At 56.6% G+C, this 11,276-nt stretch overlaps 1 long non-coding RNA gene across 1 annotated transcript; it reads right to left on the reverse strand.

The window, feature by feature from the left end:
• Nucleotides 1-3,536: 3,536 nt before the first annotated feature.
• Nucleotides 3,537-4,315, reverse strand: LOC141372074 (uncharacterized). The gene is made up of 3 exons (XR_012377399.1): nt 4,242-4,315; nt 3,878-3,982; nt 3,537-3,685 (listed from the first exon to the last, which is right to left on the reverse strand). It is a non-coding gene; the product is annotated as an uncharacterized lncRNA (long non-coding RNA).
• Between the last annotated feature and the right edge of the window lie 6,961 nt (nt 4,316-11,276).

Below are 11,276 nucleotides of genomic sequence, written 5' to 3' on the forward strand. Positions count from 1 at the left end.
GTCTGTGGCCTGGAGGGATTCTGAGCAGAACTGGTGGGATGGGAGGGCTGCAAGGCCCAGAGGCAGGTTTCCAGAAAGGTCTCTGGGGTCCCCGGCATCCTTCCATTTTCGAATCAAAGCCCTGAGATCTTTAAAATGCCAGCAACTGTACAGCATGGGCCACAAAAACAAATTTCCTTGTGCACCCAACACCACCTAAACTATTGGCCATTTCTTGTCACTTGAGCTGAGTATAAAGGATTAGGAGTTGTGGCTTGAGGGGGAGGGTCCTGGGCCAGACTTTGTATTTGGGGGACAAAGGCCATCAGACAAGCTTGTGCTGAGCCTCAGGAGAGGGTCTGTGTGGAGACCCCAGCTGCAGTCACTGCTGTCCACTGATGCCCCCTCAGCCTGCCCAAGTGCCCCTGCTGCTAGGGGAGCACCTGCCCCCTCCTCTCTGCCTGAGGGCTCTCTCCTGCACCAGGTGCCTCCTCTCCTGCCAGTCACTGCCAGCCTGCAGCCTGGGAGGGTGGCTACTCAGAGTTCCTCCAGCTGCTGGGGGAGCACTTGCCCCCTCCTCTCTGCAGAGGGCTCTGTCCTGCACCAGGTGCCTCCTCTCCTGCCAGTCCCTGCCAGCCTGCAGCCTGGGAGGGTGGCTACCCAGAGTTCCTCCAGCTGCTGGGGGAACACCTGCCTCCTCCTCTCTGCCTGAGAGCTCTCTCCTGCACCAGGTGCGCCTCCTCCTGCGAGTTACTGTCAGCCTGCAGCCTGGGARGGTGGCTACCCAGAGTTCCTCCAGCTGCTGGGGGAACACCTGCCTCCTCCTCTCTGCCTGAGAGCTCTYTCCTGCACCAGGTGYGCCTMCTCCTGCGAGTCMCTGTCAGCCTGCAGCCTGGGAGGGTGACTACCCAGAGTTCCTCCAGCTGCTGGGGGAGCACCTGCCTCCTCCTCTTTGCCTGAGAGCTCTGTCCTGTACCAGGTGCCTTCTCTCCTGCCAGTCCCTGCCAGCCTGCAGCCTGGGAGGGTGTATACCCTGACAACCTCCAGCCCTGGGGACAGAGCCAGAGCAATGTGGTCTCCCAGCAGTTCTGAGCACCAGGTTCATACATTGCTCACTCTCCTCCTGTGGGCTCACTGTGCCACATCCTTCCTCAGGCTCCCTGGGCCCAAGTCCTCCTCTGCTCAGGGACCACTCTCTGCCAAGGCTCCACACGCTGAGACTGGGAGCAGGACATCTGGACCTTCTGGACTCTCTCTTCTGTGCCCGTGACATGGGCACAGTGCAGCCTCACAGACTGCTCAGAGGAGACCCAGTGCAGGAAGACGCAGTCCGCTGCAAGGGAGATGCCAAGTGATCCCAGAGGGAGCGCACGGGACTTGCACAAGGCACTGGGATCATGGGGCCCAGTGTGGGATCCCGGCGCCCAGCCAAGGGGCATGGGGATTCCTGGTGAGGGCGACCCTGGTGGGGGGAGGGGAAAGCCACGGAAGGGTCCCAGAAGAGGCAGGAGACAAGGAAGATGACAGGACAGAGCTTCCCAAGGAGGTCGATGGAAGGACCAAAGGATCAGAGAGGCCCTTGGGAAAACTCAGAGGCTTGGAGATGTTGACTGAAACGCTGTCATTTGGTCAGAAAAGTTGGGTCACAACACCCCAGTCGACACTGGATGATTTACTCTTTGTTGGTTCTAGGATTTAGTGCATACCTGTCATTGGAACGCACATCGCATGAAGTCTAGGATATACTTACTTTTCATCACTTTTCAGGACTAGATTTTTCTAGAGGAAGTGCTAAGCATGGGTCTCTCCATTCGTTTCTTTGTGCAACTGACCTGTTTTCAGGAGCAGATTCCTGGTGCTCATCACCACTGCTAGCCCTGAGGACTGCCCCCATCACCTCCCACAGTGGACATGACCATGTGGTTTGGGGGATGCTCACTGATGAAGCCCCAGTGCTCGGTACACAGCAGGGACCCCTGATCCTCTGCTGAATGAGGGAGAATGGGAGAGAGGGAAAGAGAGAGAGAGGAGGGAAGGGAGGATGGAAGGGAGGCAGGATCCGGAGAGGGAGGGGAGAGAGGGAGGAGGGAAGGGAGGATGGGAGGGTAGAAGGGAGGGAGGGAGGCAGGGAGGGAGGGAGGGGTGGAGGGGAAGGAGAGAGGCGGGGAATGAATGAGGGAGTGAATAAATGATGCAGGGAGGGAGGGAATGAAACCACAGAAGCTGGGTCCTTAAATCAGGAGTCCTTATTTGGGGTGAGGTCCGAGGGCATCACAGCCCGGGCCCTGGATGGTGGCTCAGGGCACGTCCATCTGTCCTCCCAGTGCTGACCTTCCTTCTCCTTGGACCCGCTGTCATCCTGGATCCTCTCCCACATCCTCCTCAGACAATTCTCAATGTTCCCAGGAACAGCGTGGCAGGAGAGGGTCTCAGGAGGGGCTTCCTGGATCCTGTGCCCCGAAAGACAATGTAACAGTAGCTACAGGGCATTCTATCATGAGGACTGGGACCGTGGATCCCATCCATCTCCTTGGGCATAAATGTTGTTCCATTCCCTGCTCCCTCCACCACTGCTGTGATGAACACTCCTGAAAATACATCTGTGAAAAACCGAACCAGAGTTTCCGGGGGTGAGTCCGAGGCTGAGCATACCAGGTGATGGGTGCACCTGTGGCCTGGGATGGGTGCTGCTCACTGTTCTCCCAGACAGGGGTGCCCGTCACCCTTCTCTCCAGGGGACCTGCATTGGACTCCGCTTCCTCACGTTCTCCCCAGACCAGACACCTGCCGGTCTGAGGGTGACCAGCGCTGCCTCCATAGGGTTTCCTTTGCTGGAGTCCTTACCCGGGAGCTCCACATCTCTCACACATATTCCCTGCGTGCCTATCCTTCCGCCTTGGACTTGCATGTGTTTGGTCTCCGTCCCTGTGGAACCCAGTGACTGGGAGCATGGTTTGGACCAGAGTCAGGTGAAACCTTTCTCTGGCCTTGGGTTGTGAGCAGTGCTTTTGCCCTTTGTGGTGTGTCTTCCAGCTTTCTGCATTTCCCTGGTTTCTGTGTGGGCCACAGGAGGAACCAGCCGTTTCCTGTATGGGGTCAGGCTGTGGTGTCCCAGCAGGAATAGGGGTCTCGGCGCAGAGATTGTGCCCATAATTCCTAAAGTGGCCTCTATGATTACATGTGATGTGCAATCCATCGGGGATTTCAATATCAAATAAGAGAAATTCTATGTCAAGTAAACACAGGAGAAAACGAGTCCCTTTTGAAAATAGGTGGGCAGACACAAAGGCCCGTACTGGGTGATTCCACTTATGGAATCATCCAGAACAGGTAAAAGAACAGAGAGAGAAAGCAGTTTAGGGGTTGTCAGGGTCTGGGCTGGGGGATAAATGGGCAGGGAGGCCTTCTGGTTCAGGGACTCCTTTGGGGAATGAGGTATTCTGCAGCAATGTTCTGGGGTGTGGTGGCACAGCGTTGGGCATGTACTTAATGCTCCTGACATGTTCAATTGAAACAAGTAATTTTATTTAAAACAAATAATAAACAGTATACAGAACATGAAAAGATAAAATAACAGTTAATATGAACCAGAGAGAAAGAACATCGGGGGAGGGGATGAAACACTCTGGCGAGGCGTCGGGGTCCGGCGATGGTACAAGGAGCTCTCCCTGCAGGGCTGTGGGCTCTGGATGTGGCTCTGGGAGCCCTGCAGGAGCAGGAGTAGGGGCAGGGGTTAGGATAGGGGCAGGGCTGGGTGTAAGAGAAAGGCCAGGGGCAGGGGCAGGGGCAGGGAGAGCGGCTCCGGCAGGGGCAGGAACTGTGGCAGGGGCTGGGGCAGGAGCAGGTGCCAGTTCTTCCTGGTCCACGCCAGGCTCTCCGTGGGCGGGTGCTTGGTTACCTGCCAGCTCCTGGTGTCCTCCTGAAGTTGCTGTAGGCACCACCCCTACCCCCAGAGCTGCTGATGGAGTTGGAGCCAGCTCTAGCTCCTCAGAGGGTGGAGCAGCTGTGAAAAGAGAAAAGCTCACCTTTGTGCCTACTCTCCATGGGCCTTTGCAGAGACAGAGCCCAGCTCAGGGCCTCCCAGAGAAGCCACAGCCGGGAAGGAACCCTCACAGGGACGTCTCCCCGACTGCAGTCCACCCGCTGTGTGTTCTGAGCCCAGTCTTGCTCCTGGCCCCAACCAGCCTCTGCGGGCTCCTCCCTGTGGGGCCAGGAGCGACCCATCCCCACACACCACCAACACCCAGCCCCAGCCTTCTCACCCTCAGGCTTGGCCTCCGTGGGCTCTGGCTCCTGGACCACTGACCGGTGGACCACCACCTGGGACAGTGGTCTGGGTGGTGTAGGAGGTCTTTCCCTACAAGCTCCGGCATCTGCTCCTGGGGACCCCTGTGGGGTCACCCCCTCTGTCGAGGAGAAGGAGGGCGTGTCCAGCAGCCTCCTCTCCATGTCCTCCGTGGCCTTCTGCAAAGACAGGGACCGGTAGCCAGCCCTGAGGCATCACAGCCCTGCCCGGCCATCCGCACTGTCCTCCTGCCCAGTCCCCTGCTGCTCCCAGATCAGACACAGACCTGTGCATGCACAGCCCTGCATCCGGGATGCAGTGACCCATCCCTGCAGGGCTATCGGGATAAACTTTGGGCAGAAGGGGCAGTGCCAGCACACCCCATCCCACACAGCCAGCCTTAACCTTGAACATGACCTCCTGCTCGGGGTGGCCCCACCCCGCATGACCCCTCTTTACACACACACACACACACACACACACACACACTCACACACAGACATACACCCCCATCCACACACGCACACACACACACACACACACAGGGAGGGCACCTGGGGCTACACAGGTCATCAGAGCGAGTGGGGCTGGGTGGACGGCTCTGGGCCTCCTGGTGTCACCTTTCTGTGCTTCCGGCCAAATGGCCAGAGGCGGTGGGCAGCCCTGACCCAAAATCCCCAGCGGGGGACAGCATCTGCACGGCGCGCTTTCTTCCACCTGCAGCCTCCGGACCTCGGCAGGCAACATGTGAACATCTTGGTTGAGGATCTCAACAAAATGAGCTGGGCAGGGGGCTGTCTGTGGAATGTGGGTGCCTGGTTACCGGGATTCCAAATTCTGTTCGGCTCTGTTGTCAGGGAAGTGAGGTCACCACTGCCTAGGGTCCCCTTACCCAACTTCCTCCTCACACAAGAGCCCCCCGAGGGCCCCCCTCCCCCACTGCTCAATGCTAACCATCCGCCCATGCCCCATCCACAGAGTGACACCCACACAGCCCACCCACAGCCCCCGGGAGGCCTGGGTGCAGCTGGTGTCTCTGCTGTGATGGCACAGAGCTGGGTTCAGACCTGGTTCCTGTGCGTGCCCAGAGCTGTGACCCTGGACAGACCCCGTGCCTCTCAGGGCCTCCCCAGGCTCCCCATCTGCACATCGGGGTATTCTGGCTTCTACTTCTAGGGATGCCATCAGGGGTAGGACCTCTACACATGTTCCGTGCCTGCTATCACAGGAGGCTGGTGCATACTTGGCAATGCAAGGATGAGCCAAGGGCTGGGCTTGGCATGGAATACAGCTCAGAGGGGCGTGAATCTGCTCTGGGGTCCAGGCAAAGCCACACCCCTCCTGCCTGTGTCGCAGCCCCCGTGGCAATATAGTAATGAACTGATTCTGACTTTGTCCCCTGGTGACGGAGACTTCCAGGGGCTCCCGTTAGGGTTAGGGTACAGGTTAGGGTACGGGTTAGGGTTAGGGTTAGGGACCTCTACACATGTTCCGTGCCTGCTATCACAGGAGGCTGGGGCATACTTGTCAATGCAAGGATGAGGCAGGGGTTGGGCTTGGCATGGAACACAGCTCAGAGGGGCTTGAATCTGCTCTGGGGTCCAGGCAAAGCCACCCCCCTCCTGCCTGTGTCCCATCCCCCGTGGGAAGGTAGTAATGAACGGATTCTGACCTTGTCCTCTCACAACACAGACTTCCAGGGACTCCCAATAGGGTTAGGCTCAGGTCCCAGGGCCTTGTCTGTGCCCGTGTGCTGGGCAGTCCCCACAGTGGCTCCTGGCACCCCTGAATCCTGGTCACACATCCCTATGGAATTGCCTCCCTTCCAGGGTGGATGGCCTATGTGACGGTTCTCTCAGGAATAGAATGGCACAACTGGTTCCCTCTGTCCTGTGTTCATTCTCTGTCTCCTTCTCTGTCTCTGTGTCTGTGTCTCTCTCAGGAGCAGGATCTGTGGGTTCCATGGGCGATGTGAGAACCCTCAGAAGCCTCCCTTGTCCCCGTTTCCCTCTCCGGTCCCAGTTCTCCATTCCTTCCCAAGGCGTCCTCACCCTGACCAGAGCAGTGATTTTGGATCCTCTTCCACATGGGGACCCTGAAGCTGCAACACGGAGGGCCCTGACCTTGGTCTCCAGACTGGTGGCCCTGTGCTCTGCCACGTTCTGCGTAGCCAGATCCTCAGCCCCCCAAGCCCCGAGTCTGTCCTCTGCTGAGAAGGACCTCGAGGGGGTAGAAAACATTTTCCCCAGACTGGGATCACAGGGGGTCAGGGATGGAGATCCAAGGCCAACAGGCTCTTCTACAAGCCTGTGGGACCCTTGGGACACTGCATCTCTGCAGCCCAAGTGACAGCCGAGTAAGTTGAGGCCTTTTGTGCTGTAGCCCCTCTGGACTTGGGGGTGGGTATCTCTTCCTACTTCCAAGTGCCCAGGGTGGTGGTGGACACCAGAACCCAGACCCTGTCTTTTCCCAGTGCCCTGGCAACCCACTGGGTCCCTTGGGGACCCCTGACCATCAGCCTGGCCTGTCTCCCTTCCCCATGCTCTGGATCTGGGTCCTTGCCAGGAGTCCTGATGCCCTGCCTCATGGCCCAGCTGTCTCTAACCTCTTTCTTCTTTCCCACTTGTCCCCCACCTCGCTCCCAGGGTGTCCTCCCCTTCTGACCTGGGCAGTCAGAGTGGTGTGTGTGGGTGGGTTTGCAGGTGCGCATGCCTCTACATGCCTCGGGATGCCAAGGTCATGCCCCCACATGGGACATGGTGGGTAGCTATCCCCGAATCTGAGGGGCTCTCACCCCCAAAGCGAACCTCATGGGAGGGTTGGGGCTGGCCTAGGACTGGAGAGCAGCCCTGCTCCTTGGGCTCTGCACTCCTCATTTGTCTTGGGCCAGTGCCTGCCTTTCTTGTCCCAGGTTCCCAACTGTTCCTGAGGGTTGGACATAGAAAAGCTTGAACGTGGCTGCTCCTCCAGGGTTATGTGAGGGACAGGTGCACCAGGCACCCAGGCCTCCCCAGCGAGAGGGCCAGCCAGATGTGTCATGGCCAGGTGTGCAAAGGAGACCTGCACGCAGCATCTATACGGTGAACCAGCCCTGCAGTGGATGTACATGAGACCCATGGCTCTTTACCTGACCGGTCCCCCACATTCCCTCACCACAGCCAACCGCTCTGTGGCCCCGCAAGTCCACTGGGCCCCGCAATCACACCCACCCTGGGCAGCAGGCCTTAGGGTGCAAGGCCATGTGGGTAGGACATCTGGGGACACACAGGTCATTGAATAACCCTCCCACCCAGCTTTCCTGGAATGGAGACTCCCTCTCAGGGTTCAGCTAAGTGCAGGGCTGGGCCAGAGGACCTGGAGGCATCAGTGGACCCGACTCAGGAAAGGGAGAAGATCAGTCTGCCCCTTCCCCTTCTCCTCTCCTCCTTCTGCCTTGTCTTCCTGGCAGGAGCAGGGACAGAGGTCCAGCCCGTCCCTGGCTGCAGCCCCGGCTGGAGTCAGAGGGGCGGGAAGGAGGCCGGGGAGGAGGGGCCCAGCAGCAGGATGCCCGAGTGTGAAGGGGGTCGTTACTGTAATGAGGGACCCCATGGGCATTCAGGGATTTCAGCCCTTTTTAGACATGTGCAGTGGCCCCAGGACTCGGCCCCTGCCCCATCCTTCACTCTCCACAAGGCCCTGCATCCTCCCCAGCCCAGTCCTTGTCCACAGCCAGTCCTCCCTCCAGCCCCAGGGGCTCCACGGGCTGTGAAATCATTACAAGCTGGAACCAAGCCGTCCCTATGGGGCCTGGTTCCGGGTCCTGCAGCCCCACAGTGAGGAGAGGTGAGGCCAGGCAGGAGCGGGGAGAGGGCAGAGTGGACTCTCCCTGGGGGCCATGGATCCCTGGTCAGTGCAGACCCTGTTGTGTGCTGGCCCCTAGGGCACCCAGATTCCAGCTCCTGGTCAGGCTCCAGGAGGGAGACCAGAGTGTGGCTCCTGCTAGCTCAGAACTGTCACTCTGTCCTGTAGCTACAGCCTGTCCCACCAGCTGGACTCCCCCTCCTAGTCGGCCAGCTCACCTTCAGCGTCAAGAACAGGCCATCATGAAGGTCAGGGGCCAATGCGTGGCTGGTCAAGCAGGGGAGGGCTCACTTTCAACTCGGAGTCTCTGGCTGGTCCAGCAGGGGCTTTGGAGGGCTGGCTTTCCAGGTTCTCTGCTGACCAGCTCTGGGACTGGAGCCATTTACCTCCCCTCTCTGGGCCTTGCTGTCCTCCTCTGTGCAATGGGGTGATGCTGAATGATCCCTCCCATGGCAGGAATATGTGGAGTGCTGGTGATTGATGTAAGCTGGGCACAGAACCTGGATTGCAGACTGCAGAGGGGGATGATGAGCGGTATGGGCAGTGAGCACTCCTTCCCCCAAAAGCAATTCAGTTTTTCCATGCAGCCGCCAGGCCCCTGGCTGGGAGCCCAGGAGCAATGGCCGACCACACTCCTGACACCAGGCACCTGCATGTTGCTCTTCCTCAGTAGTGGGGATGTGGTGGGGACCCCATGACATGGGGCCAACTCCTCTCTCTGAGGGAAGGAGAACAAAGAAGACTTTCTTTGGGGTACCCCAAGGCCACGTAAGAGGGGAGGAGGCTGCCCCCAAACAGTACATTGAAATTCTGCTTCTGTTGGAAACTGAGCGTTGGGGTTTGGTTCTTTTACTTGCTGGGCTGACAACACACACTTGCTCTCCATGACTCCTCCTCAGATGAAGATCTCTTGCAGGTCCCGGGAGTCCTGGACCTGGGGAGGGGAGAGGGGCCAGTCCCCACCCTGGCTCCTGAGGGAGACCTGTCCTCCCAAAGACAGGATGGTTTCATGGCCCCCAGGGATGTTGGTAATGGTCTGTCAGGGTTGCATGAGGAACAGATGAGTTGAGGTGTTCATTTGCTCTTTGTGTGTTTTTAACATATCATTTGTTCTTTCATCTAACAGCGTTTATTCATTTGGGCCTAGGATATGTTTGAGTGGCCAGCATCTAGAGTTAGTTGGCTTTTTGTCATCAGATACAGAATTGGATGATGTCTTGTCATTTGTCAAAGGTGATGTTTCATAATTGATTAGTCTTTTCATCAGAAGAGTTACAATGAGGGTCGAGGGAAAAATCAAAATTATTCAAAGCAGCCTTTCACTGTTTAAAAGTTGAGCTTGAGGGGTGCCTGGGTGGCTCAGTCATTAAGCGTCTGACTTCGGCTCAGGTCATGATCCCAGGGTCCTGGGATCGAGCCCCGCATCGGGCTCCCTGCTCCGTGGGGGGCCTGCTTCTCCCTCTCCCATTCCCCACTTGTGTTCCCTCTCTTGCTGTGTCTTTCTCTGTCAAATAAATAAATAAAATCTTTAAAAAAGAATAAAAGTTGAGCTTCACTTTCTGGTTTTTCTAAATGTGTCATCTAGATATTTTGACATGCTGATTTTCTCTGTAGCTTTTTTGGTGATGGAGTCAGAAGGAGAGTCTTTGAGAATTCTGGAGGCTGGTGGCATCAAGGGGCTTGGCGTCAGGAGCACTGGGTTGAGTTCTGGAACTGCTTGCCTGACCCTAGGTGAGTCAGGTTATCCCAGAGAGCTTCCACTGACTCCTTATGAAATTGCTGGCATCTAATATCTATGGAAAGGCTTTTTCCACAGAAAGTGTTCTGCCTAATGAAGAGCAATTTAAAACGAGGTGATTTGGGGTGTATTATTCTGTGAATAAAGGTTTTAAACCCCCCCCATCATAGGGTATGGTGTTTTATTGTACAAGGAGCCCTCAAAAGGCTGCAATGAAAGAAACAGGTCTCAGAGCATGTCCATGTTCCATTGATGCGTTCCTTACAGTTTCCCAGGTAGGAAGGTAAGTGGAGAGAAATACGACAGAAGGGGAAAGTAGTGAACCATTCATTAGGTGGCCTTCCACATTTCTCATGAAGGCCTTGGGCCAGTGTCATTTTGGAAGAAGAGCGGGAGTCTTGGAGCTCTGCAGCGGATGGGGGAGTTCCAGGTCTGGGTAAACCTGACAGGGGTCTCAGAAGAGAGGTGAGTGCATTGAGCAGGGGGTGTGGGTAGGGCGGGCTCCAGGGGTGGCTGTGGGTCTCCCGGGTGAGAGTTGTGACAGGTGAGGGCTGGGAGGAGGTTCCTGGCCAAGGACAGGTGAGGCCCAGGTGGAGAGCTGGCCAAGCACCTTCTTCTGTGCCACCAGCCTCACCCAACATACACGACATCATCATATGTCCCTGTCACTCCCGTTCAGACATCTCAGAGTTGCCAGGCCAAATCGTTTGTTTGAGCTTCTTGCTTTGTGTGTGTGAAGTTTCAAAACTTTGATTATGGAAATGACGGGTCATCGGAACATCTGTTACTCTTTTATTTCCTGCTCTTCTTTCCATCACCAAAGTGAATCATACCTGCTAGTGGAAGGGGCTATCTGTGTGTTTTTATATCCTGATTTAATTAAACACTGGGAAAATAATCTTCCGAAATATTATGAGAGTCCTTGGTGGGTGTTCATATTTTCCTCTTCCATGAACCACATTCCGAAATTAGAAATTATGTTTTAAAGTAAAACACAGCCTCAGAGCTGTAAGAGGGTGCCCTGCCCTTTGTCAGAGGGGCACATGGAGAAGGAGTGTAGGTTCTTCAGGAGCTCGGGGAGTGGCTTATCGTGCTCCCAACGGAAATCGAGCCCCCTGTTAGCCTTCCCTGAGGGGGCTGCTTACCTGGTGGCCCATCCTGGGCTCTGGAAGCTTGACTTGGTGAGTCACTTGTGACTTGAGCTGGGGAATTTATGAAGAAAATGGAGGGAATCCTGGAGGGTGCCTGCATCCTTTGTACTCGGATAACTCCAGGTAGCAAAGGAACTCATCACCCGTGAGGTGTGTCGGGATCCCTGAGGGTAAGGGCTTCTCTTCGTGGGCTGAGGTAGTGTCTTCATCCTTATCTGGACCAGAGCCATGTTGTGTGGCAATGGAGATCCAGATCCTTATGTGACCATGTCATTATTATTAT

Source organism: Callorhinus ursinus, unplaced genomic scaffold, assembly GCF_003265705.2.
Source record: "Callorhinus ursinus isolate GAN/ISIS: 27379988/994484 unplaced genomic scaffold, GSC_fseal_2.0 scaffold746, whole genome shotgun sequence".
NCBI classification, from domain to species: Eukaryota; Metazoa; Chordata; class Mammalia; order Carnivora; family Otariidae; genus Callorhinus; species Callorhinus ursinus.